Source organism: Oncorhynchus keta, unplaced genomic scaffold, assembly GCF_023373465.1.
Source record: "Oncorhynchus keta strain PuntledgeMale-10-30-2019 unplaced genomic scaffold, Oket_V2 Un_contig_3943_pilon_pilon, whole genome shotgun sequence".
NCBI classification, from domain to species: Eukaryota; Metazoa; Chordata; class Actinopteri; order Salmoniformes; family Salmonidae; genus Oncorhynchus; species Oncorhynchus keta.
The window spans coordinates 482,778-487,654 of record NW_026287518.1 but is presented as its reverse complement, the minus strand read 5'-3'; the positions used below and the strand labels follow the sequence as shown (position 1 = coordinate 487,654).

The window sequence follows — 4,877 nt, the reverse complement described above, 5'->3', positions numbered from 1 at the left end:
TTCTCTGAAACATGTAGCGTCCAGTCTGGGAGAGACGGTCAGCACTGTCTGCTACTACACTGACTGAAAGAGATGTTCTCTGAAACATGTAGCGTCCAGTCTGGGAGAGACGGTCAGCACTGTCTGCTACTACACTGACTGAAAGAGATGTTCTCTGAAACATGTAGCGTCCAGCCTGGGAGAGACGGTCAGCACTGTCTGCTACTACACTGACTGAAAGAGATGTTCTCTGAAACATGTAGCGTCCAGTCTGGGAGAGACGGTCAGCACTGTCTGCTACTACACTGACTGAAAGAGATGTTCTCTGAAACATGTAGCGTCCAGTCTGGGAGAGACGGTCAGCACTGTCTGCTACTACACTGACTGAAAGAGATGTTCTCTGAAACATGAGGCGTCCAGCCTGGGAGAGACGGTCAGCACTGTCTGCTACTACACTGACTGAAAGAGATGTTCTCTGAAACATGTGGCGTCCAGCCTGGGAGAGACGGTCAGCACTGTCTGCTACTACACTGACTGAAAGAGATGTTCTCTGAAACATGTAGCGTCCAGTCTGGGAGAGACGGTCAGCACTGTCTGCTACTACACTGACTGAAAGAGATGTTCTCTGAAACATGTAGCGTCCAGCCTGGGAGAGACGGTCAGCGCTGTCTGCTACTACACTGACTGAAAGAGATGTTCTCTGAAACATGAGGCGTCCAGCCTGGGAGAGACGGTCAGCACTGTCTGCTACTACACTGACTGAAAGAGATGTTCTCTGAAACATGTAGCGTCCAGCCTGGGAGAGACGGTCAGCACTGTCTGCTACTACACTGACTGAAAGAGATGTTCTCTGAAACATGAGGCGTCCAGCCTGGGAGAGACGGTCAGCACTGTCTGCTACTACACTGACTGAAAGAGATGTTCTCTGAAACATGTAGCGTCCAGCCTGGGAGAGACGGTCAGCACTGTCTGCTACTACACTGACTGAAAGAGATGTTCTCTGAAACATGTAGCGTCCAGCCTGGGAGAGACGGTCAGCACTGTCTGCTACTACACTGACTGAAAGAGATGTTCTCTGAAACATGTAGCGTCCAGCCTGGGAGAGACGGTCAGCACTGTCTGCTACTACACTGACTGAAAGAGATGTTCTCTGAAACATCTAGCGTCCAGCCTGGGAGAGACGGACAGCGCTGTCTGCTACTACACTGACTGAAAGAGATGTTCTCTGAAACATCTAGCGTCCAGCCTGGGAGAGACGGACAGCGCTGTCTGCTATTACATGACGATGTGGAAAATGGCAACGGACGTGAGTGCAACTTGGAGATAGGAAGGCGTGCGCCTGCTCGTGCCTGTCAGCGTGTGTGTGTGTGTGACGGTTGTGTTTTGCTGTCAGGTTGGTGACAGGTGGTGTGTGTTTGCAGCATACAGGTGAAGCCCCTTCGGCAAGGCAGGGGTACGTGAGATATCCCCCATCCCACCTGTTCACCCTTGTGGCGAGGAGCTTGACTGGCGAGTGTTCCTCTGAGCCCACAGGACGAAACAGCCCTCTGAGTCTTTTTGTTGGGATGAATGCTTTTGTCACATTATTTTATATTTATTTCTTGTGAGAGTCCAAGCAGTTTTGACAGGAATATTGCTCCCTCAGTGGCCATGATGCCTGAAACACTTGATATGAGGAGACAAAGTGAGACAAGTTCTCCATTTTGTTTCTCCCAACTGAGCCACCGCCACCACCCTCCCCTATGCCTACTGCCTTTAGCTGGATTGTAAAACGTTACCTCATTGTGAAGTGTCCTGTGTGATCATATCACAGATTCCCTGGCAATACCTGCATTGTAAAAAAGAGACAATAATTAGCCTTGATTGGTTAGTACTAGCCATAAGAGTGTGTGTAGGAGAGATTCAGTATATTCTTGCCTTGTCTCTGAACCTGTCTGTGTGTCTGTTTCACATGTATGATTTGTGTTTCTGCAGTAGACGTTCAGTCGCTGAGCTACCTTGATGCAGATCAGTTGCTTCCGGAGAACACAAATACACACGCACGCACGCGCGCACGCACGCACGCACACACGCAGGGGTCGACAGCAAAGCTAATCTGTTTAAACTGGCTGCAGTGGCCGGATGCCTGTCATGCAGTGCTTCCTATGAATGATTCAGGAAGCACTAATTGCCGCCACACTAATTTCTTATGAATGATTCACAAACTGATTCACCCAGGCAAAGATCCCTCCTCAGCAGAGACTGATGGGAGTGCATCATCCTCTCTCACAACCCCCCCTCCTCCTCCTCCTCTTCCTCCTCCTCCTCTTCCTCCTCCTCCCTCTCTCCCTCCTCCTCCTTCTACCATTCTCCTCCACCACATCCTTCATCTATTCTGCTCTAACTATGAGTAATGGCCAAACCATGCACTAACTGGTCCATCTTTGATCAGATATGTGACATGTAATATCCCCAACACTGCTGCATGGTGATTGAGCAGTACTGTTGCTGTCCGGTTGCCGGGTGATTTGATGCAGATATAAAATGCTGCGTTACTATTTGTTCCCAGATATCAACACATGATACATCTGACACAATTCAGGGGCAGCCGCTGAGGTTTGAAGTGTGATTTATACTCACATGTTGGGCTGGGTGATACGGCCAAACGCTCATCTGTCAATTCAATGAATAAATTGTTTATATAAAATTACCTCACGTAAAGGCCTATTTCTTATTACATTTTGGTACTTACTCATATTTAGAACCTTTGTGCAAATGTTCAATTAAGCATGTAACTAAATATAATATTAATGTATAAAATCTAAAATCGTCGTGATTCTTTGCCATATGCTGTGCCGCGGACAAAAGCCTCTTGCCATGTCTGAGTCAGGGGTTTGTTTTGAGCACTAGACTGTACTTTTTGGGTCTCATCAGTAGACTCTCTCCGTACTGTTTCACATGATTCTTGTGTAGGTGGTAAGAGAGGTTAGTGGTGTTTGAGCCTGTTGTTGGGACTGGCCTGTTTCACATGATTCTTGTGTAGGTGGTAAGAGGTTAGTGGTGTTTGAGCCTGTTGTTGGGACTGGCCTGTTTCACATGATTCTTGTGTAGGTGGTAAGAGAGGTTAGTGGTGTTTGAGGTTAGTGGTGTTTGAACCTGTTGTTGGGAGCCTGTTGTTGGGACTGGCCTGTTTCACATGATTCTTGTGTAGGTGGTAAGAGAGGTTAGTGGTGTTTGAGCCTGTTGTTGGGACTGGCCTGTTTCACATGATTCTTGTGTAGGTGGTAAGAGGTTAGTGGTGTTTGAGCCTGTTGTTGGGACTGGCCTGTTTCACATGATTCTTGTGTAGGTGGTAAGAGAGGTTAGTGGTGTTTGAGCCTGTTGTTGGGACTGGCCTGTTTCACATGATTCTTGTGTAGGTGGTAAGAGAGGTTAGTGGTGTTTGAGCCTGTTGTTGGGACTGGCCTGTTTCACATGATTCTTGTGTAGGTGGTAAGAGAGGTTAGTGGTGTTTGAGCCTGTTGTTGGGACTGGCCTGTTTCACATGATTCTTGTGTAGGTGGTAAGAGAGGTTAGTGGTGTTTGAACCTGTTGTTGGGACTGGCCTGTTTCACATGATTCTTGTGTAGGTGGTAAGAGGTTAGTGGTGTTTGAGCCTGTTGTTGGGACTGGCCTGTTTCACATGATTCTTGTGTAGGTGGTAAGAGAGGTTAGTGGTGTTTGAACCTGTTGTTGGGACTGGCCTGTTTCACATGATTCTTGTGTAGGTGGTAAGAGAGGTTAGTGGTGTTTGAGCCTGTTGTTGGGACTGGCCTGTTTCACATGATTCTTGTGTAGGTGGTAAGAGGTTAGTGGTGTTTGAGCCTGTTGTTGGGACTGGCCTGTTTCACATGATTCTTGTGTAGGTGGTAAGAGGTTAGTGGTGTTTGAGCCTGTTGTTGGGACTGGCCTGTTTCACATGATTCTTGTGTAGGTGGTAAGAGGTTAGTGGTGTTTGAGCCTGTTGTTGGGACTGGCCTGTTTCACATGATTCTTGTGTAGGTGGTAAGAGAGGTTAGTGGTGTTTGAGCCTGTTGTTGGGACTGGCCTGTTTCACATGATTCTTGTGTAGGTGGTAAGAGAGGTTAGTGGTGTTTGAGCCCTGTTTCACATGTTGGGACTGGCCTGGCCTGTTCACATGATTCTTGTGTAGGTGGTAAGAGGTTAGTGGTGTTTGAGCCTGTTGTTGGGACTGGCCTGTTTCACATGATTCTTGTGTAGGTGGTAAGAGAGGTTAGTGGTGTTTGAGCCTGTTGTTGGGACTGGCCTGTTTCACATGATTCTTGTGTAGGTGGTAAGAGAGGTTAGTGGTGTTTGAGCCTGTTGTTGGGACTGGCCTGTTTCACATGATTCTTGTGTAGGTGGTAAGAGGTTAGTGGTGTTTGAGCCTGTTGTTGGGACTGGCCTGTTTCACATGATTCTTGTGTAGGTGGTAAGAGGTTAGTGGTGTTTGAGCCTGTTGTTGGGACTGGCCTGTTTCACATGATTCTTGTGTAGGTGGTAAGAGAGGTTAGTGGTGTTTGAGCCTGTTGTTGGGACTGGCCTGTTTCACATGATTCTTGTGTAGGTGGTAAGAGGTTAGTGGTGTTTGAGCCTGTTGTTGGGACTGGCCTGTTTCACATGATTCTTGTGTAGGTGGTAAGAGAGGTTAGTGGTGTTTGAGCCTGGTAAGAGAGGTTAGTGGTGTTTGAGCCTGTTGTTGGGACTGGCCTGTTTCACATGATTCTTGTGTAGGTGGTAAGAGAGGTTAGTGGTGTTTGAGCCTGTTGTTGGGACTGGCCTGTTTCACATGATTCTTGTGTAGGTGGTAAGAGAGGTTAGTGGTGTTTGAGCCTGTTGTTGGGACTGGCCTGTTTCACATGATTCTTGTGTAGGTGGTA

At 47.7% G+C, this 4,877-nt stretch overlaps 1 long non-coding RNA gene across 3 annotated transcripts; it reads left to right on the top strand.

The window, feature by feature from the left end:
• Positions 1–3,132: 3,132 nt before the first annotated feature.
• Positions 3,133–4,649, top strand: LOC127924331 (uncharacterized). 3 transcript variants are annotated; one of them, XR_008117683.1, is made up of 3 exons: positions 3,133–3,517; positions 3,588–3,999; positions 4,151–4,649. It is a non-coding gene; the product is annotated as an uncharacterized LOC127924331 (long non-coding RNA). The 3 variants fall into 3 exon arrangements; XR_008117685.1 differs by having other exon boundaries at positions 3,133–3,597; positions 3,668–3,999; XR_008117684.1 differs by having other exon boundaries at positions 3,133–3,725; positions 3,796–3,999.
• Positions 4,650–4,877: the final 228 nt, after the last annotated feature.